At 42.4% G+C, this 22,354-nt stretch overlaps 1 protein-coding gene across 2 annotated transcripts in view; it reads left to right on the top strand.

Annotated features, from left to right (window-relative positions):
* Positions 1 to 214: 214 nt before the first annotated feature.
* The window catches only part of cpt1ab (carnitine palmitoyltransferase 1Ab (liver)), an 85,886-nt gene continuing 63,746 nt past the window's right edge, over positions 215 to 22,354 (top strand). For both annotated transcript variants that reach the window (XM_060915072.1, XM_060915073.1), the window contains exon 1: positions 215 to 316. The gene's annotated coding sequence lies outside the window, so the exon portion shown is untranslated. The remainder of the gene's footprint in view (positions 317 to 22,354) is intronic.

Genomic DNA, 22,354 nt, shown 5'->3' on the forward strand with positions numbered 1-22,354 from the left:
GAAATATAGAAAATTCTAAAGGGTTCACAAACTTTCAAGCACCACTGTAGATTATTTTTAGCTTTGAACATTATTTGAGCTGTTTGATAATCCACGATGTCTGTAAATTTTAGTAATTTGGACTGTAGAAATAATGAGTTTGTGTGTTCCTGATTATATTGCTGAACACAACATTATAGGGAAATTATGTGACGTAGGCGAGTGGGCGGTCCCTTCTGCTGTACTCCACTTTCATTCATCAGTGTGTTGGAATAAAAGTGCGAGACTGTGCCGAGTCCTGATCCCGAGACAGACACTGCAGCAGAGCACAGGAAAGGTGAGATTACTGATGATTTTCTAATAAAACAAGGACACAGTGCAGTGCAGTGCAGTGCAGTGTAATGTAGTGTAAACTGAAGTGTGGTTCAGGTTCCGGTACAGAAAGTGGGTTAAAGTTCACGGCTCAGAGCAACAACGTCTCTTATTCAGCCAGTTCAGTCCCATAAGGACACTTTTAGCATATTTTATGACGTTTAAAAGCGACAGTAAGCTATATTACTAGTCATCAAGGTTGTATTTTAATATAGCCAGGGAAATGCATATCAGTTGCTGCAGTTATGTCATGTTATTTGTTATTATGTAAATATATGACATTGGCATTAATGTGCTGTTGTACTTATTTATTTATTTATTTATTTATGGGTTTGCACTTTATCAACTCTGCTGTATGGATGCTCCAAACGAAATTTCGTTGTTCTTTTTTGTGACAATGACAATAAATATTCTGAATCTGAATCTGCATCAGTGTGCAGGTTCCGGGTCCTGCAGGCGGTGACATTGTTATTGTTTTGTCAACACGACTACCACAAACACACACACACACAGCAGGTCAGTCTGAGTTTGGATTTAATCCCAATCAGAGGTCAGTTAGATCTATAAATCACATTATATCTGTATGATCCTGTGCGGACATTAAACCCATGTCAAGTGCATATTGCGGTGTTCTAGGAAATAAAAAGATCCCTGTGAGTATTCAGTATTTCCTAAAGTGTTTAACAGCTTTGTGTTTGAACTCCAGTTTCCTCTTTTTCCATTTAAACAGCCTGGATGAGTTCAGACTGTAGCGTTACTAAGCAACGCGGGTATTTATGACTTGCTTACTCTCTAAGAAGAGACAAAACCTAAAAAGACACACATGTAGAGAGTTATGAGGTAGATATAAGCGTGCGTTATTGTCAATGTCACGTGTTTATGTAACGTTTGCTATTTCGGATGGGATGAAAGCGAATACAGCGCTCCCGCGGTTTCCACGCGCTACACCGCGGCGACCTTTGGCCTAGTTTCCAGTAGACCTGGTATGTCACGTGACCCAGGAACGCACGAAGGCGCGTGCACGCACACGTGTGCGCGCACGCGGTAGTGGGGGCTGGGGAGAGCGGGGTCGGGGTGAGACACGTGCTTTTTTTTTAATAGTACTGGCGTCCTTCATACGACTTCTGATTCCTTCACATCTCATAACCTTGACCAAAGTGAAACAGAAGCACTCTATAGGGAGCAAGGGCGTAAAAACGGTGTTGATATTGGTGGGGACATAATTTGGCCAAGCGCCCCAGTGCGCCATGGTTGTCGCACGAAATGTGGCCTACACTGTACAAATGATTGGTTGTCCATTCCTTTGTGTTATTTTGATTTTTAGCACCAGGTACACTTAAGGCCTCTGCATGCTCGTGCAACAAGGCTTTCGCAGATAGCTTTTCGCAGACAGTTGTAATTTATTGTTGAGCGGGGATAATAGGTGTGCGCGATGTTATTCACCGGCACAACGCAAGGGGGCGCGAAGTCGCTAGGAGTAGTTGGTGGGTGTGGTTAGTGGAGTGTTTATCCTCCGGTTACTTATAATGACTAGAACTTTTTTTTTTATAATGACTAGAACTGGAGTCGTATAGATGTACGTACTTCCTCAATCAACCGCTCTTCATGCTGCTCCATCTTCGCTCGTGTTTTTAAAAATGCCGGTCGTGAAAACAAACCAAACCGGGAAAGTAGAGAAGCGGAAGTGCGTGTACAGCGGACCAATCAGAGCCCTCTTGTCTGCGGCGCTGTCTGCGAGGCTTCTGCGGTGGTCACAATTTTTGGGAGGTGCGCGCAGAGCGTCTGCGAAGGTGGGGGGGCTATGCAGACACTGTCTGCGACACCGTCTGCGAGGACTGGGTTGTCAGCATAAATTGGCCTTTAGTCTTAGGGTGTATTCAGACCAGGATAGTTCGATAGTTCACTTGCTTTGATCCGAACCAAATGTTTTTTTTTATTTTTTCATTTTGGTGCGGTTCGCTTTCACACTGTACATTTTAGTAAGCAGACCAAAATCTGTCAACAAAGCCACGCACCCTGAGGTCGTTCAGCTATTGGTCAGAGACGACACGCGCACAAAGCGTTAAGTTCAAAAGTAGTCACGGAGGATAGCGCTGATGAGCGCACATCATGTTGTGAGAGTTCTGGCTCTTCACGCAAGTCGCTAGTACTGCCACTTTTTGAAAGAATGTCCCTGATTTTAATGTAGGTCTGACGGAGTTTCTTCACTTTTAGCTGACATTGTTCTGGGGAGCGCGTGAACCCCTTCATTTTCTCACTGAATACAGCAAACACGTTGGCATTTTTGTGTGTTCTCTCCAAAAGCTCAGATATGTGGACATCTGCCCATATGGCCCTTTTCCACTACCCTTTTTCAGCTCACTTCAGCTCGCTTCAGCTCACTTCAGCCCGACACAGCTCGCGTTTCGACTATCTAAGAACAGCACGACTCAGCTCGCTTCAGCCAAACCGAGCTGAGTGAGGCTAGGGGCGTGAGCAGACACTCCCCTGTGCACTGATTGGTGAGGAGGAGTGTCCTCACACGCCCACACATGCCCCGCGAGCATGCTGGGATCTGTAAACACCGTAAACCCGGAAGAAGGAGAATTACGAATTACGAGAATTATGAAGCCTTATGCGCCTCGCCTCATCTATACGCTCTTGCCAGTATCTGTTGGCGTTGTCGGTGACAACAAGCCACAGCACCAAGACCAGCAACACTAACGACTCCATGTCCTCCATGTTTATTGTTTACTCTCCGGGTCGTGAGACTACCGCTTAAAAGGTCACTGATGTCACTGTTTGCGCCGCCTAACAACATCACCTGACGTCCACCCACTTTCGCTAACTCCACCCAATGTGTCCACCCACTTCCAGCCAGCACGGTTCAGCGCAATTGTAGTCAAAATGCAACGCCAACAGCCCCACTCAGCTCGACTCAGAACGGCACGGCTCAGCCCAACTCAGCCGCGTTGGTAGTGGAAAAGCGGCAATATATCCACAAGGGTACGCGTTTCTTCCTCGGCCCACATTTGCCCCCTACTCATTTTTTGTACTCTGTAGTCTAGCCTACCACTGGTCTGAATGACTGAACGACTGTTGTAAGGTTCCCTTGACAACCGAGACAGTGTTTGCACTTTGCGGTGGAGTGTCAAGACTCTGTTTTCCATAATGCTAGACAAACGACGGAAGCTCCCGAGGTACAAAAAAGCAAAACTGTCAGATTAGGTCTGGTCTGCTTTCACACCTCCAAAAGGTCCGCACCAGGGTTCCTTTGGTCCGGACCGAGTCCAATCTTGCAGCTCGGTCTCGGTCCGCTTGTTTGGTCCGGACCAGAGTTCGGTGGTTTGTATTCAGACCAACCCAAAAGGTCCGGACCAAGGGAAATTTGGGTCGTTTGGTCGTTTGGTCCGGACCAAACAACGTAGGTGTGAATACGCCCTTAGACTTAGGCTAACATCTGCATGTATACGGGCAATACATTATCACACAGAGAAAGTGGACATTGAAGTTGCTGTGAATTTCGCTGTAGTGGATGACCTACCCAAAATACAACAACACAATCAATCAAAATTTTGTGCTTCTGCTTCATTTTCACACAACTTTTACTATTTTCACACATTTGAAACATCATGTGCTTCCTTTTGAGTTACTGCAATTTCAGAATCTGGAAGTAATGTAGGTATGGGTGGTAGAAGTGTGAAGAGCTTTGGTAGTTGTAGTGCATTTTGCAAAAATGTTTATTCGTTAAGTTGAAAGGGTTAAGTGACAATTGTTTCACATTTTTACATTTTCACATTTTATTGCAGAGGTTACATACATACGCATATACACATGCATATATACATATGCATATACATACAAACAATGAGCAAGAAAAAAGTAAATATAAGTAAACATTTAGCATTACCGACAAGCATTTATTAGTGTGTGTGTGTGTGTGAGAGAGTGAGAGAGAGAGAGAGAGAAAACGTCACTGTCTGAAGAGGTTCTCTAACAAGGCTATTTTGTTTTGAATAGCTTACCGTTGACTGGGTAAAATAATGTCTTATGTCTTCCTTACGTTTTCTTTTATTGCCCGACATCACTGCCTGTGTGCTGTTTTGCTGTAGCAGCGAGCTGGATGCTGATTTTACCGCTTGCTACTGCTTACAGCCAATGACAACAAAAAACCATAGCAACGTCAAGGCAACGGGAGGTGGGCCAATCAAAGCTTCATAAAGCTTTTTTACCTGTCCCCACCAATAGTCAGCCATCTTTTGAGAGGTCTGTTCACAACTGAAAATCAGCTGGAAGCGATACCGCGTTTGGTGTTTTTATTCAGCGTTTCCTGCATCGTGGCTTCTCCATTCAAAAATGGCATGGACATTTTAAACTCAGCTAAACATTGGTATGGGCGTCCATACCGTCCATACGCATTTTTACGCCCATGATAGGGAGGGAAAGTGAAACACAGCGATCCTAGTGGTAGCGTTCCTAAGCCGAGAGCCATACTATTGAAAATCCCATAGACCCGATTTTTTAAAAAATCCCACAAAGTTATGACGTGGAACTTGTACACCCCCAAAAAACATGTTGTATATGTTGGGATTATCTACTAACTGTGAAAGTATCAGGTGAAATTTCGGTGTCTTTTAAAAGATCGAAATTGCGCCTAACCTGTCAGAAACGGACAACAACCAAACTGTCTAGTCAGAGTCGCTCATATTACGTCGGTAGTAGGCTTGATAAGTTTTGTTCTTCATACTAGCCCTTACGAGTGCTGACAGCTCTCCCTGTGAATAGCGGCAGTTGACTACACTACCGTTCAAAAGTTTGGGGTCACTTTGAAATGTCCTTATTTTTGAAAGAAAAGCACTGTTCTTTTCAATGAAGATCACTTTAAACTAATCAGAAATCCACTCTATACATTGCTAATGTGGTAAATGACTATTCTAGCTGCAAATGTCTGGTTTTTGGTGCAATATCTCCATAGGTGTATAGAGGCCCATTTCCAGCAACTATCACGCCAGTGTTCTAATGGTACAATGTGTTTGCTCATTGCCCCAGAAGGCTAATGGATGATTAGAAAACCCTTGTACAATCATGTTAGCACAGCTGAAAACAGTTGAGCTCTTTAGAGAAGCTATAAAACTGACCTTCCTTTGAGCAGATTGAGTTTCTGGAGCATCACATTTGTGGGGTCGATTAAATGCTCAAAATGGCCAGAAAAATGTCTTGACTATATTTTCTATTCATTTTACAACTTATGGTGGTCAATAAAAGTGTGACTTTTCATGGAAAACACAAAATTGTCTGGGTGGCCCCAAACTTTTGAACGGTAATGTACATGCCCTGATCTGTAATGGTTATCCCCACGAGGGATGCATTTCTTATTGGTACAGAAATACTCCACCAACCACGCTATAGGCTACTTGCTGGCTGCTACCTGCTACAGATTTGGAAAGGCGCTAGACTTGCGGTGATGTCACATACGCGACGTCGGGTCTGTGTAGTCTTTGATCAGCTTATTAAAAAACATTCAAAACAATTCAAATCGGTGGAAAAAATAAAGCATGATCACCAGGATCAATAGAGCTGCCCGACATGCACAACATATGCAAGCCATTGTCTTAACTTTGAAGTGTAACCCGAAATGTAATTTTTAAAAAAGATATTCCCATTCATTTTGCCATAGAGGTTGGAACGCATCCAGTAGGGGGCAATGAGATTACTTTCCCTCCCTATACTTGCTAGGTGCTGGGATATCTTTCAACAGTGCTTCTCATCTCATCTCATTATCTCTAGCCGCTTTATCCTGTTCTACAGGGTCACAGGCAAGCTGGAGCCTATCCCAGCTGACTACGGGCGAAAGGCGGGGTACACCCTGGACAAGTCGCCAGGTCATCACAGGGCTGACACATAGACACAGACAACCATTCACACTCACATTCACACCTACGGTCAATTTAGAGTCACCAGTTAACCTAACCTGCATGTCTTTGGACTGTGGGGGAAACCGGAGCACCCGGAGGAAACCCACGCAGACACGGGAAGAACATGCAAACTCCTCACAGAAAGGCCCCCACTGGCTGCTGGGCTTGAACCCAGAACCTTCTTGCTGTGAGGCGACAGTGCTAACCGCTACACCACCGTGCTGCCCAAAACCCATGCAGATGGGTGAAGATTCTTGAAGATGTTTCACCTCTCATCTGAAAGGCTTCTTCAGTTCTGTCTGACTAATAAGGAGTATCAGGTATAGAGGTTTCTTTGCTGACGTCACGCATAAATTACCACTTGTTTAAACCGCCATGTTGGAGTGAAAACAAACCAATCACTCAGCGTGTCAGAAGGCAGTGCTGGAGACAACAAGTTTTCGATCGCGTTTGTAAACCAGATTCTGTGCCATGGTTCTAAATTGTGTCGCTGTAGGGTGTCAGAATTATCGGGGAAAGAAACCCGGACTATCCTTTCACAGACTCCCGGCCAATCGCGACTGCCGTGAAAAATGGATTGCTGCATTATGGAGAGCCGACTCATCCAACGCCAGGAGCGACTGGAGACCAGCTGCGACCAGTCGTATATGCAATGAACACTTTGTCGGAGGTATGAATCATTACTCATTCGATAATGAGGATAATGTAGGATAAATGTAAAATTCATCTATAGAAGCAATCTATAGTTTTGACGCCCCCCCATAGTTCTGCTCAAAAACATATAGTATACAAGTCTTTATATCATTGAAAGAAAGCACAATCAATCCATACATTGTATCAAATTATTAAGCACATGTTGAATAAAGAAACACATTTGGATGTACGCTCTAGAAATGCTTAGCAGCATGTAGCGTACAAAGTCAAAGGCCTACATGATTCAACAAGGTCCAGGATCAAACGTGCAGACACGAAGTGGTGATTAACTAGGTTACAACTTTTAGCATTGCATTTGAAAGGATCAGATGTCAGTCAACTCACAATCGCTACATCAAAATATTATAAGTGGTAGTTTTTATCAATCCGATTCTATTAGAAACAAAAATTGAAAAGATTAAATTACCTTTGCCATAACAAGCACTTTGGATTCGGCATCTGGGGATACTTGCTGTGCAGGTCCTCGTCCCTCGACACGCATTCTTAAATGCGTGACAAATCCGGGAAAATAAGTTATAAGCTTGCAAACTGTTATAACTCTTCATTTTTTCATGTGTATAGTCTGAGGTTCGGTCTATCAGGTAGTGGTATATATCTGGATATGCCAAACCAGGAATGTTCTCTATTGCTTCATCCAAACAAGCAGTAAACATCGCCTCCAGTAGCAAGTAAGGATCGATTGTGAGACCAGCGATCACCATTTTCTCCACATATCTTGCCTTATGCGTACTATCATAACTTTCCGCTAAATCTGACAGTGCTGGGGAAACGATCCCACTCGACTTCTCGCTTTGCGCCATGTTCAGTGTTGCAGTCCTGATGGATCTGTTACACGTTGTGAAGCACCGAGCCGGTTTGTTTTCACTCCAACATGGCGGTGTAAACAGTTTCCGGTCACGTGACTAAGGCTACATCCACACGACAACGGCAACGAGATTTTATTAAAAAAATATCGCGTCCACATGGGCAACGGATCAGTAAAATATCAGGTACATATGGCAATGCAACGCTTGCTGAAAACGATGCAATACACATGCCACACCTCTAGGTGCGCTGTAAGACGGTCCCATCGGAGACACAGAACAATAGAAGAAGTAAGGACGCATGCGCATAAACTATTATGCGCGAGACTTCATATTAGCCACAAAGTCAGAAAAATCTGTTCGTAAAATTACGTTATAATGACCAAATACAATGAAAAGCATTTTTCCAGTCTCACCTGTGAAAGGTAATCCCATGTGATCTCGTTTGGACGGCAAACCTGTTGGTACAGTTAAACGCAGCACATGAATGAGGCATCTTTAGTCTCCACTTTGCCCCATCCAATATGGCAGCGAGGATGACGTATGATTCTACGCAGAAGGCGGCGTCTTTAATGGTACGGAATAAGTTGAATGCTACACGTTGATGGATTAATTTGTTCTTCTACGCCCTTTTTGAGGAATGTATTGTAGGACTTAAACCAACATCTGAAGAGGTGAGATCGCTCCTTTTTTTCCCTATTTTTGCTGGCGGGATTGACTCTGCCCTAAGGGCTATTCTCTCTCTCTCTCTCTCTCTCTCTCTCTCTCTCTCTCTCTCACTTTGCACCATTACACAATAAATATTTACAGTGAAAATATTTTGTAAGCGCGTTTCATGAACCAAGTTATAGGATTTGTTGACAACTTGCATCGAGTTCGTTACACTTCTACCCGGCGTGAAGCATGTGGTTGTGACGTCATCGTAAACAAATCCGTTCTACTCATCCAGACGACTTCGCAACGGCGCCGTTGCCAGATTTTTCCACTCTGGAACCTGTTCTCAAAAGATTTCATTTTGGGGCACCCAAAACGCCGGTGCCGTGTGGACACCAGGCCGAAACGATAAACAATTTTATCAGATTCACCTGAATCCGTTGCCGTGTGGACAGGGCCTTAGGCCTGGTGTCCACATGGCACCGGCGTTTTGGGTGCCCAAAACGCAATCTTTTTGAGAACAGGTTCCAGAGTGGAAAGATCTGGCAACGTTGCCGTTGTGAAGTCGTCTGGATGAGTAGAACAGATTTGTTTACGATGACGTCACAACCACATGACTGTGAGTGCTTCACGCCGGGTAGAAGTGTAACGAATATCACCAGGAAAAAGCCTTACAGAGCACTAGTGAGAGTGAAACACGAGCTTGGATATTATTATTATTATTATTATTATTATTATTATGTTCAGTGTTAGTTCACAGTAGTAATGCAAGAAGCAGAATAGTGACAGTAATAGTGAAGCAAAAACATGCAATTGTACAAACACTGCAGCTCTACAGCAAAATATTCATTTATGAAATGGTCTGATTCTTAACACCAGTAGTGCCAATGATCTTCTCATTGCGATGCGAGTTGTCAACAAATCCTATAACTTGGTTCATGAAACGCGCTTACAAAATATTTTCACTGTGAATATTTATTGTGTAATGGTGCAATCCCGCCAGCAAAAATAGGGGAAAAAAGGAGCGATCTCACCTCTTCAGATGTTGATTTAAGTCCGACAATGCATTCTTCAAAAAGGGCGTAGAGGAGCAAATTAATCCAATTTATTCCGGACCATTAAAGACGTCGCCTTCCGCGTAGAATTATACGTCATCCTCGCCGCCATATTGGAGAGGTCAAAGCGGAGAATAAAGATTAGCTGCGTTTAACTGTACCAACAGGTTTACCGTCCAAACGAGATCATATGGGATTACCTTTCACAGGTGAGAAACAACAAATTAATCCATCAACGTGTATCATTCAATTTATTCCGGACCATTGAAGACGCCGCCTTCCGCGTAGAATCATACGTCATCCTCACCGCCATTTTGGATAGGTCAAAGCGGAGAATAAAGATTAGCTGCGTTTAACTGTACCAACAGGTTTTCTGTTCAAACGAGATCACATGGGATTACCTTTCACAGGTGAGACTGGAAAAATACTTTTCATTGTATTTGGTCATTATAATGTAATTTTACAAACAGATTTTCCTGACTTTGTGGCTAATATGAAGTCTCGCGCATAATAGTTTATGCGCATGCGTTGTTACTACTTCTATTGTTCTGGTGTCTCCGAAGGGACCGTCTTACAGCGCCCCTAGAGGTGTGGCATGTGTATTGCATCGTTTTCAGCAAGCGTTGCGTTGCCATATGGACCTGATATTTTACTGATTGTTGCCCATTTGGACGTGATATATTTTTAAATAACATCTCGTTGCCGTTGTCGTGTGGATGTAGCCTTAGGCCCTGTCCACACGGCAACGGATTCAGGTGACTCCGATACAATTGCTTATTGTTTAGGCCTGGCGTCCACACGGCGCCGGCGTTTTGGGTGCCCAAAACGCAATCTTTTTGAGAACGGGTTCCAGAGTGGAAAGATCTGGCAACGTTGCCGTTGTGAAGTCGTCTGGATGAGTAAAACGGATTTGTTTACGATGACGTCACAACCACATGACTGTGAGTGCTTCACGCCGGGTAGAAGTGTAACGAATATCACCAGGAAAAAGCCTTACAGAGCACTAGTGAGAGTGAAACACGAGCTTGGATATTATTATTATGTTCAGTGTTAGTTCACAGTAGTAATGCAAGAAGCAGAATAGTGACAGTAATAGTGAAGCAAAAACATGCAATTGTACAAACACTGCAGCTCTACAGCAAAATATTCATTTATAAAATGGTCTGATTCTTAACACCAGTAGTGCCAATGATCTCATTGCGATGCGATGCGAGTTGTCAAGAAAGCCTATAACTTGGTTCATGAAACGCGCTTACAAAATATTTTCACTGTGAATATTTATTGTGTAATGCCTGGTGCAAAGTGAGAGAGAGAGAGAATAGCCCTTAGGGCAGAGTCAATCCCGCCAGCAAAAATAAGGGGAAAAAAGGAGCGATCTCACCTCTTCAGATGATGGTTTAAGTCCTACAATACATTCCTCAAAAAAGGGCGTAGAAAAGCAAATTAATCCATCAACGTGTATCATTCAATTTATTCCGGACAATTAAAGACGCCGCCTTCCGCGTACGTCATCCTCGTCGCCATTTTGGAAAGGTCAAAGCGGAGAATAAAGATTAGCTGCGTTTAACTGTACCAACAGGTTTACCGTCCAAAGGAGATCACATGGGATTACCTTTCACAGGTGAGAAACAGCAAATTAATCCATCAACGTGTAGTATTCAATTTATTCCGGACCATTAAAGACGCCGCCTTCCGCGTACGTCATCCTCGCCGCCATATTGGAAAGGTCAAAGCGGAGAATAAAGATTAGCTGCGTTTAACTGTACCAACAGGTTTACCGTCCAAACGAGATCACATGGGATTACCTTTCACAGGTGAGACTGGAAAAATACTTTTCATTGTATTTGGTCATTATAATGTAATTTTACGAACAGATTTTCCTGACTTTGTGGCTAATATGAAGTCTCGCGCATAATAGTTTATGCGCATGCGTCCTTACTTCTATTCCCATACGAAAAAGAACAGTAAAGAACTTATAAGAGTTTACCACTGTCTTAGTAGTAAATCCTTATAAATATAAGGATAAATCCTTATAAGGATTTATAAATAAATATATATGCCATGTATGATTTACTCCTGAAAGTGGCCCATTTTGCATTTTCCTCATACAAATTTATGAAAATCTAGTATGTATGAAGTGAACATTGTGCATGGTTTTTACAGATAATGTGTATGATGAATTACACCGTCTTTGTATGCTTCATGTAATGTTTGTAGTTTTAAATTATATTTTACAGTTTAAAATGTATATGCCTTTTATATGTAAATCCACATATGTTTGTGTTGGATTTACATATAAAAGGCATGTACATTTTAAACTGTAAAATATAATTTAAAACTACAAACATTACATGAAGCATACAAAGACGGTGTAATTCATCATACACATTATCTGTAAAAACCATGCACAATGTTCACTTCATACATACTAGATTTTCATAAAAAATTTGTATGAGGAAAATGCAAAATGGGCCACTTTCAGGAGTAAATCATACATGGCATATATATTTATTTATATTTATAAGGATTTACTACTAAGACAGTGGTAAACTCTTATAAGTTCTTTACTGTTCTTTTTCGTATGGGTTGTTCTGGTGTGTCCGAAGGGACCGTCTTACAGCGCCCCTAGAGGTGTGGCATGTGTATTGCATCGTTTTCAGCAAGCGTTGCGTTGCCATATGGACCTGATTTCTACTGATCGTTGCCCATTTGGAGGCGATATTTTTTTTAAATAACATCACGTTGCCGTTGTCGTGTGGATGTGGCCTTAGACCACCACCTCTGTTCAGTGATGGTCGTTCCAGGTTGATAAAAATGGCTTCTTTGAATGCACACCAAAACCCAGCTGTTTTCAGTGACTCAGGAGGACAGAGAGAACCAACAACCATTGATCACCCCAACGACTCTCTAGGCCGTTCACACCCAGCCCCCAGTGACCTACACCAATAGGATGACTCAACGACACCTTAGGATTGGTTTTCATCCATGAGAGGATAAATACCTGATACTCCCTATTATGCCCCTTTTCCACCAAATCAGTTCCAGAGCTGGTTCAGGGCCAGTGCTTAATTTGTAACCGGGTTTTCTATTTCCACTGACAAAGAACTGGCTCTGGGGCCAGAAAAACCGGTTCCAGGCTAGCACCAACTCTCTGCTGGGCCAGAGGAAAGAACCGCTTACGTCAGCGGGGGGGGCGGAGTTGTTAAGACCAACAGCAATAACAAGACCACGAAAGATCGCCATTTTTAAGCGACGAGAAGCAGCAGCTGTACAAACGCGAAGTCATCCATTATTATTATTGTTGTTGTTGTTGCTGCTGCTGCTTCTTCCGCGTTGTTTTTGCTTCGATATTCGTGCCAAGGTTTATGCAAACGTAGCGACGTAACTGACGTATACAGCGACGTAACTGACATATACAGCGATGTAATGACGTGGCTTCCCTTAGCACCGCGAGCTATGGAAAAGCAAACTGGTTCTCAGCTGGCTCGTAAGTTGAACGAGTTGTGAACCAGCACCAGCACTGGCCCCAAACCAGCCCTGGAACTGATTTGGTGGAAAAGGGGTATTAGTCAGACAGAACTGAAGAAGCCTTTCGGATGAGAGGTGAAACGTCTTCAAGAATCTTCAAGCAAGTCCAGTTGCTCTCTTTTACCACCCACAGTTTACTATGACCTGGATGACAGAATCTTCACAGACAACAGGATACAGTGTACACACAATATATCCACAGGGTTATATTTTCCTATATATTTTTTTAATGTTTCCAAATTCAAACAGGCAGCTTGTGTTTTTCACATGACAGAGCGCAACCTGTTCTCATGGTCACGGTGGAATTGTCACATGAAACTATGGCCATAGGGCAGCACGGTGGTGTAGTGGTTACTGTCGCCTCACAGCAAGAAGGTTCTGGGTTCAAGCCCAGTGGCTGGAGTGGTCTTTCTGTATGGAGTTTACATGTTCTCCCTGTGTCTGTGTGGGTTTCCTCTGGGTGTGCTGGTTTCCCCTATAGTGCAAAGACATGCAGGTTTGGCTTATTGGTGGTGAATTGCATATTATTATTATTCATGAATTACTACAGTTCTGAGCTTCAAATTTTAAAAGTCTGGACTTTGGAGAGATGATGGATACTCTTTTGGTGGAACACAATGGAGCAAAAATATTGTGACCCTCTAATGTTGACCTGAAGTTGGCGCCACTGGGGGTTGGCATTGGGTTTATGTCCACACCAGTGTTATTACCAAACCTACACCCTTGCCTACATGTTATCTCGTTAGGGCCCGAGCCCTATAGGGCGAAGGCCCTATTGTTCTTGTAAGAGTTCACTATTATTATTCTTCCGTCTTCTTCTTCTTCTTCTTCTTCTTCTTCTTTATTTTTCTCCGCTGTTGGGCCATTTTCGGGGCGCTTGCCATGGGCGAAAACGCACCAAATTTGGCACCAGTTCCGAGAATTGCCACCGCTACTCAGAACCAAAGGCCCAAACTTGGCCGGGGCTCAGGGCCTCTATAGCGCCCCCTAAGTCGTTGTGATTTTGGCCTCCCGCATTAAGGTGCCTGGGTGCCGTGTAGTTTGTAGTAGTGGCATGCCATTTGGTACGCATATGTATCTCACTAAGCCGGACAAAAATGTAATGCCAATGCATTAGCCACGCCCAACAGGAAGTGAGGTAATTTCACTTTTGTGCGAAATGCATGGCCACGAAGACGGCGCAACTCCTCCTAGACCGTTCATAGGAATGTCACCAAAATTGATACACATCATCTACAGACATGGCTGACAAAAGTTACTAAATACGTTTCACGTAGGATAAACCGTTCAGAAGTTATACGTCAATCAATTTTCGATGCAAAATTTTACATGCTTAGAAATTCATAACAAATCTTCTGATTGCTCAAAACTGCTCATACTTCACATGCAAATCACTCATTGGGCTTCTGACATGTTACCCAATTTCTGTGATATTTCGCCACTGGGGGCGCTATTTTTGGGCAAAAAATCCAATCTTTCCTCAAATTTGGTCAAACTTCACGGCCACCCTCTTACTACCTCCCATGTCATGTATACCACATTTTGGGAATTTTCGTCCATGGGGGGCGCTGTTTTTGGCCGACGCAATTGCTCCAAAACGGGTTTTTGGTAAATAATTCCATAATGCTTTCCCTTCACACCACTACCTTGTGATAGTACGTTGCTGTTGTAGACACTTATTTTTCCAACTCATAATCGCTCATGTACAGCATAGCGCCACCTACTGACATGGGAAAAACCAAAAAATTTATTCTTCAAAAATCTATGTCTCATCTTCTATTTACTCAATTGTCATCAAACTTCATACCCAAACTCTTCATAGCTCACCTGACATATACGCCAAATTTTGTGCACTTTCGCCCCTGGGGGTGCTGGTTATGGCAAAAATGATATTGCAGCTTCTGATTTGTCAAACTTGGCAAGCAAACTCTTTACAAGACCCTTATTGGGGCGCTTGCCATGGTCGACAACGCACGAAATTTGGCTCCTTTTTCTTAGACTCCCACCGCTACTGAGAACCAGAAGCCCAGATCCAGGCGGGCCTCAGGGCCTCTTTAGCGCCCCCTAAGTCGTTGTGATTTTGGCCTCCCGCATAAAGGTGCCGGGGTGCCATGTAGTTTGTAGTAGTGGCATGCCATTTGGTACGCATATGTATCTCACTAAGCCGGACAAAAATGTAATGCCAATGCATTAGCCACGCCCAACAGGAAGTGAGGTAATTTCACTTTTGTGCGAAATGCATGGCCACGAAGACGGCGCAACTCCTCCTAGGCCGTTCATAGGAATGTCACCAAAATTGATAGACATCATCTACAGACATGGCTGACAAAAGTTCCTAAATACGTTTCACGTAGGATAAGCCGTTCAGAAGTTATACGTCAATCAATTTTCAATGCAAAATTTTACATGCTTAAAAATTCATAACAAATCTTCTGATTGTTCAAAACTGCTCATACTTCACACGCAAATCACTCATTGGGCTTCTGACATGCTACCCAATTTCTGTGATATTTCGCCACTGGGGGCGCTATTTTTGGGCAAAAATTCCAATCTTTCCTCAAATTTGGTCAAACTTCACGGCCACCCTCTTACTACCTCCCATGTCATGTATACCACATTTTGGGAATTTTCGTCCATGTGGGCCGCTGTTTTTGGAAGACGCAATTGCTCCAAAACGGGTTTTTGGTAAATAATTCCATAATGCTTTTCCTTCACGCCACTACCTTGTGATAGTACGTTGCTGTTGTAGACACTTATTTTTCCAACTCGTAATCGCTCATGTACAGCATAGCGCCACCTACTGACATGGGAAAAACCAAAACATTTATTCTTCAAAAATCAATATCTCGTCTTCTATTTACTCAATCTTGATCAAACTTGATACGCACACTCTTAACAGGTCACCTCACATATCTCCCAAATTTTGTGAACTTTTGCCACTGGGGGCGCTGTTTTCAGGCAACAATTTATATCTCGGCTTCTGATTTGTCAAACTTGATCAAACTTGACACAATAACTCTTCATAGGTCCCTTGACATGTATACCAAATTTGGTGAACTTTCACCACTGGGGGCGCTCATTGCGCTGTAGCAGTTGCAGGAGAGGTGTTTACAATCATGAGGCACCAGGAGTATGTTCTTTTGGTTGCCTTAAACACACATGACTTGTGGGGGATGGGTAGGCAGTCGGGAGCAAGTGTTGTAGCGTTACATACAGACTAATAGATGTCTAACAGAAGACAATCCTATGTAGCTATAGCTTGGTGACTGATGAGGTAAATACATTAATTTGGTTGGGAAGCCATGGCATAAAATGTTCTGTCCATGACAACATCTCAGCGCACCGTGTACTCTGTGTCCAATTCTGTGCTTTGTCGCCATTGTGGGAGTAATGTCTCTTGCCGAAGAAGCTGTGGAAGGTATTTCGCGGGGACGCATGCCCCCGCCCCCCTTGGCCGCTGGCGCGAGGGCCCGTCGAGGCCGCTTGCGGCTTTAATTCTAATTGTTACTTTTATCTAAATGACAGCTGGCAATATGTTGTTACTTTACACCTTTTGTTTATCTGGGTACTAATCTTTGAGAAACTGGATTGGCAGAATGTTGCCTGTGAAGAAAAGAATGTCTTTTTATTACCCTGTGCCAAGTTAATATTTACTTAAGTGCAGTTTTCAAGAGCCATAGATTGCAGGCCTAGACATTAAGCATTTACCACTGGTGGCCCATTGGGTCAGTGGAATTGAAAAGTTAGTGGCCCAAATGGAAAATGTGGTGGCCCGAATGCGCATGGTACCCGAATCACAGCTGCCACAGGCAGCCGCTGCAAGCACCACAGGTGCTTGCACAAAGAGGGGGGTCCAGGGGCCCTCCACCAGAAAATTTTGATTTTTCAATTCATATTTGTGCATTCTGGTGCATTTTAAGGTGAAATTAATGAAAATAAGATCATTCATATTTTGCTAACATTATATCTTTATTGTTTGTTTACATTGATATTTTTATTGTTTGCATTTCTTGTTCTATCAATTTCTTAGTTACATTTAAAAATTTCCTTTGTTCTTGTTCTCTGTTCCTTTAACACATGCTGTTGATTACTGTTTTACATTAACAATTGTTTGTATAAATTTTAGAATAAGCTAAGTTTTGCCTCACCATGCAACTAACTTGTTTATAGAATAAGCTTTGCCTGTAACCCACCCTGTGTGATGGAGACATATTTCCCTTTTTTGTCATGGTTTCAACTTTGGCTCATATATTCTCAACATTGTAGATATTGAATTCTCACCACTGTAGATATTCTTATAGAAATAGAAGTACAATGAACTTTTTAAATACACCTTTATATAATAGCCACAAGACACACACAGGCCAGTCCCAAGTCTGGATGAAAGGTGAGGGTGGCATACTAACCCTTATCATGCTGGATTTAAATGGGCATTTTTATTGCCCATGAAGAAGTTTTATTTCTTAATTAATAAAATATCATGAGAATCATTGACAAACCATACATTTCCTGAAAGGGTGGACTTTGGGGAATAATCTAGTGAGATTTTTGCAAAGCCTTACCTGCTCGGGGGTGATTTATAACCCTAATTACCTGTTAATTAGCTAATTAACAGGTATGCTCAGGTGAGCCAAAAAGGGGTGAAATGTTGTATTTTTTTAATGAGACAAGATATAAACACCAAATTTTCAGGATATGTCCTTGGGGGAACTAGTAGTACATTTTTGCAAATTCAGCTCATTTGCATAAACCGTTGCCATGGCAACAGCAGATACCCTAGCAACTGGGGGTATACTGGGTTTAGCATGGTCTGGTTGTACCAGAGAGGGTCAGAATAGTTATTTTTGTTGTAATGAACTAATGTAGTCCTACTTTGGCTATTTTGATAGATTTCATCATCTTTGGATATTTGAATAATATAATATATGGGATCAGATCTAATTTACCACATTATTTTATCTGTTCTATTTCAGTCATAGCAACCAACATTTATACTTCATACTTTAATCACTAAAAATTGATACATGTGTAGCCATATTTCTTGGCAGTGTATCCTGAAATTTTGATATTAATATACAAAGTCTGAACGATTTTACACCATCTGAAGCTAAAGCGCGTGTGTTGAAATGCTGTTTTATGATTTGGCGAGTTGTAAACCGAGCGTGACGTCGTGCGCTCTGATTGGCTGCCGAGTTCAAAATGAAGCCGTTCGTTAACACCCGATAGTTAATTTATGCACGATCGTATTTAAACTGTTGACCTGGCCTTTGGCCAGGTTGGGGAGCGTGGAGTTTGAACATTTCTATTTGAATTTCACCGTTCTGATGGTCTCCTTGCTGCAACCGTCTTCGTCTACAAGGTGCTATTTTCCCGCCAAAATGACGCTTCCGAACAGCGCCGAACATCTCCGAAGATGCATGAAGACGACACACTCCTGCCGCGGAGCGGGACGAAAACAAAGATGGCGGACCTCGTATCGAAAAGGTGCATTTTACGAACAATTTCTTCACAATTCTGGGTAAAATATGAGTAATAAGATTTGTTAATTTGTATCGAAAATGTACTGGCCCGCCCGGGCCACTGTTTGGCCAAATTTAGTGGCCTGAACTGGCCCGAAAGACATAAAAAACACCGCTGGGCCATCGGGCAAGTGCTAATGTCGAGCCCTGGATTGTATTTTATTTATTGTTTTTGTTGTGAGTGGTTTTGTTTGATTGTTTTATTTCTTTAGGTTATTTATTTATATTTATATATTTATGTTCCACTGTTGAATTGAATAAGTTGACTTAATTAAAGTTTACTTTTCTTTGAAAGGGTGTATTTGCATGATGATTATTATTTTACTAGTGGCATAAAATTGTCTTGAAAAGACGTCAACAATAATATCGTTTATCACAATAATTTCTGAGACAATATATCGTCCAACAAAATTTATCGTGACAGGCCTAGCTGTAGGCAGGGCAGCACAGTGGTGTAGTGGTTAGCACTGTTGCCTCACAGCAAGAAGGTTCTGGGTTTTGAGCCTAGTGGTTGATGGGGGCCTTTCTGTTGCCCCTTTTCCACCAAAGCAGTTCCAGGGCTGGTTCGGGGCCAGTGCTTAGTTTGGAACCGGGTTTTCTGTTTCCACTGACAAAGAACTGGCTCTGGGGCCAGAAAACCCGGTTCCAGGCTAGCACCAACTCTCTGCTGGGCCAGAGGAAAGAACCGCTTACGTCAGCGGGGGAGCAGAGTTGTTAAGACCAACAACAATAACAAGACCGCAAAAGATCGCCATTTTTAAGCGACGAGAAGCAGCAGCTGTACAAACGCGAAGTCATCCATTATTATTATTGATGTTGCTGCTGCTTCTTCCGTGTTGTCTTTGCTTCGATATTCACGCCAAGGTTTATGCAAACGTAGCGACGTAACTGACGTATACAGCGACGTAATGACGTATACAACGACGTAATTGACGTATACAGCGACGTAATGACGTGGCTTCCCTTAGCACCGCGAGCTATGGAAAAGCAAACTGGTTCTCAGCTGGCTCGCAAGTTGAACGAGTTGTGAACCAGCACCAGCACTGGCCCCGAACCAGCCCTGGAACTGATTTGGTGGAAAAGGGGTAACAGTGGAGTTTGCATGTTCTCCCTGTGTCTGTGTGGGTTTCCTCTCGGTGCTCCGTTTTCCCCTACAATCCAAAGACATGTGGTTAGGTTAACTGGCTACTCTAAATTGTCCATAGGTGTGAATGGTTGAGAGGAGAACACCTCTATAATAATAAAGTAGAAGGCAACAGGAAACCTACTACTACTGTAATGTTGTCTAGAAACTCTGATGGACTTTAGAGTGGCCACGTAATGGTAGTGACATGCTAAATAGAGAAAGAGAGAGAGAGATAGGCCTAGTTGTCTCTAAATGATTTGGCTGGTTAATTTTGTGTATAGAATTTATACAGTTGCCGCAACCCAAAATATTTCAGTCTGAAAAAAGCAGATTGGCCTGACCAGCTGGCAAAACAGACACAGCGGGCCAAACTGGTAGAAGCAATTTCTGAATTACTGCTATTAATGCAGTGTAGCAGACAAGTTGTTTTAAAGAGCATAACAGTAAGGCAATTAGGAAATCCCAAACACTTACAAGTTTAGATAAATAATAAGGAAGCTGGAAAACAACCTGCCAGCTCTGTTGGTGTTTTGGCAGATCATGGCTGGTCGACCATGTTGGATTTTTCAGCAAGATCGACACAAAAGTTCTTTAACTCTAGCCTTATACCAAAAGGCCTTTCAAGTGATTTCACTACCACAGACAAATTTCCAGTGTTGGAATAAAATCACGAGAATTTTGCTAGAGTTGGGGCATGCTCCCGTCATCTCGACTGTTTGGTGTAAGGTGGTCAGGAGAGCTGTCTTAAGTCCGTCTTTTTCTCTTCTTGACATTCCAATAAAATCAACTGTATTTTTAATATTGTCTTTAGTCTTGGGTCACGCAAATAGTGACACTGTGTTTGCAAAATCAAAAATAACCACTTGAAAAGTCGTTTGGTGTAAGGCCGGCATAACTCTGACTAATTATGTCTTGTCTTTAGATGTGAGAAGGTGTCAGACTTTCGTCTTTTAAAAGTCTTTTCAGAGTCTTTCTATATCTTCCAGTGTATGATTAACATAAGCCAGTCAAATACTGTAATCATTACAGATTTATGGACAGGAAGGTTAAGCATTTACTTGGGTGGATGGGGGTTGTCCGTGGGTCTGTTCATCATGATTTTTATTGTAGCAATAAGCACAAGTCAATGAAAAACATCTGGCTATTTGGACAAGTTGGCACATAACAGCTCTGTTTCTTAGTAGTTTGTATGTGAACCCTGTCTGTGCACTTACAACAAGCACAGCTTAAGAAGGTATTGAAGTTGAGCAATGCAACTTTTTATCAGAACATGAAGAGAAAAAGACTGACTTAAGACAGCTATCCTGACCATCTTAAACCCAGCGATTGAGATTACGGGAGCATGGCCTAACTCTAGCAAACGCTGGAAGTTTGATTGCGAAAGTGAAATCTCTTGAAGTCATTTGGTGTAAGGTCTCCATTAGATAAGTTGCAGGTCCTAAATGTATCATTCACAAAGACTAGAGATTGGTCAAATCCCTGTGCAATGATGGTGTGATTTTATTCTGTAATTGTGCTCACATATTTAATAACATGGGCGACAAATTTCAAGGTCATTGTGACATTTGACAGCACAAATATTACATTTTGTTAATTAATTTATTTATTCTGAGAAATGAGGATTATATTAAGGGAATAAAAATTTCCACGGATAGGGAAGAAATCAAAGTCCACATCATCCTCTGCAAGAGGTGAGTAGGGATGTGAGTCATAAACTCAGCTAATTTATGCCTTGTATGAGTAATCCACCTATATAATCAAATTGCATATTAATTTCAACCAAATGCTTACACATCTATGGTGGTGTAGTGGTTAGCACTGTTGCCTCACAGCAAGAAGGTCCCGAGTTCAAGCCCAGTGGCCAGCGAGGGCCTTTCTTTGTAGAGTTTGCATGTTCTCTGTGTAGGTTTCCTCCAAAAACATGCAGGTTAAGTTAATTGGTGGCTGTAAATTGAGTGTGAATGGTTGTTTGTCTCTGTGTCAGCCCTGCGATGACCTGGCGACTTGTCCAGGGTGTACCCCGCCTCTTGCCCATAGTCAGCTGGGATAAGCTCCAGCTTGCCTGCAGCCCTGTAGAACAGGATAAGCAGCTACAGATAATGGATGGATGGAAGGGCTTACACATCTTCCACTTTTCTTCATCAGACCTACTCCTTCAACTGTGTCAGTCTCCTCTGGCTTCTTTTTGTCATTCTCCTTGCTTGTATTTAGTAGCATGCTGTTTTTAAAACTCATTGACAAAAACTCTAGATCAATCAAAACAAAATATTCTCACCGGATTGCTCTTATCTACAGGTTGAGAAATCAAGGCATATAAAATTGCTATTAATCATTTGACCTTTTCATTGACATTAACTTTGTGTAAAATACAGCAGTCAGTATGGCTACTGATATAATTGTTTAGATATGGTGAAAAGAATATAGTGAGTTGTCAATACAATTATTCCTATACTTCTTTTGCTTATTCACACTTTCATGATCACTGGAATTTCTTAAAATTCCCAATGAGGCAATTAGCCATGGCCAAACAGTTAGAGAAGCAGCTTTGGGACCAAAAGGTTGCTAGTTCAATTCCCTGGACCAGCAGGAATGGCTGAAGTGCCCTTGAGCAAGACATCTAACCCCAGGCTGCTCTGGGTATGTTGTACATCACTCTGGATAAGAGCGTCTGCTAAATGCTTATAATGTAATTAGTTTGTCTAGTTTATTT

The sequence above is a fragment of the Neoarius graeffei genome, chromosome 2 (assembly GCF_027579695.1).
Source record: "Neoarius graeffei isolate fNeoGra1 chromosome 2, fNeoGra1.pri, whole genome shotgun sequence".
Classification (NCBI taxonomy): domain Eukaryota; kingdom Metazoa; phylum Chordata; class Actinopteri; order Siluriformes; family Ariidae; genus Neoarius; species Neoarius graeffei.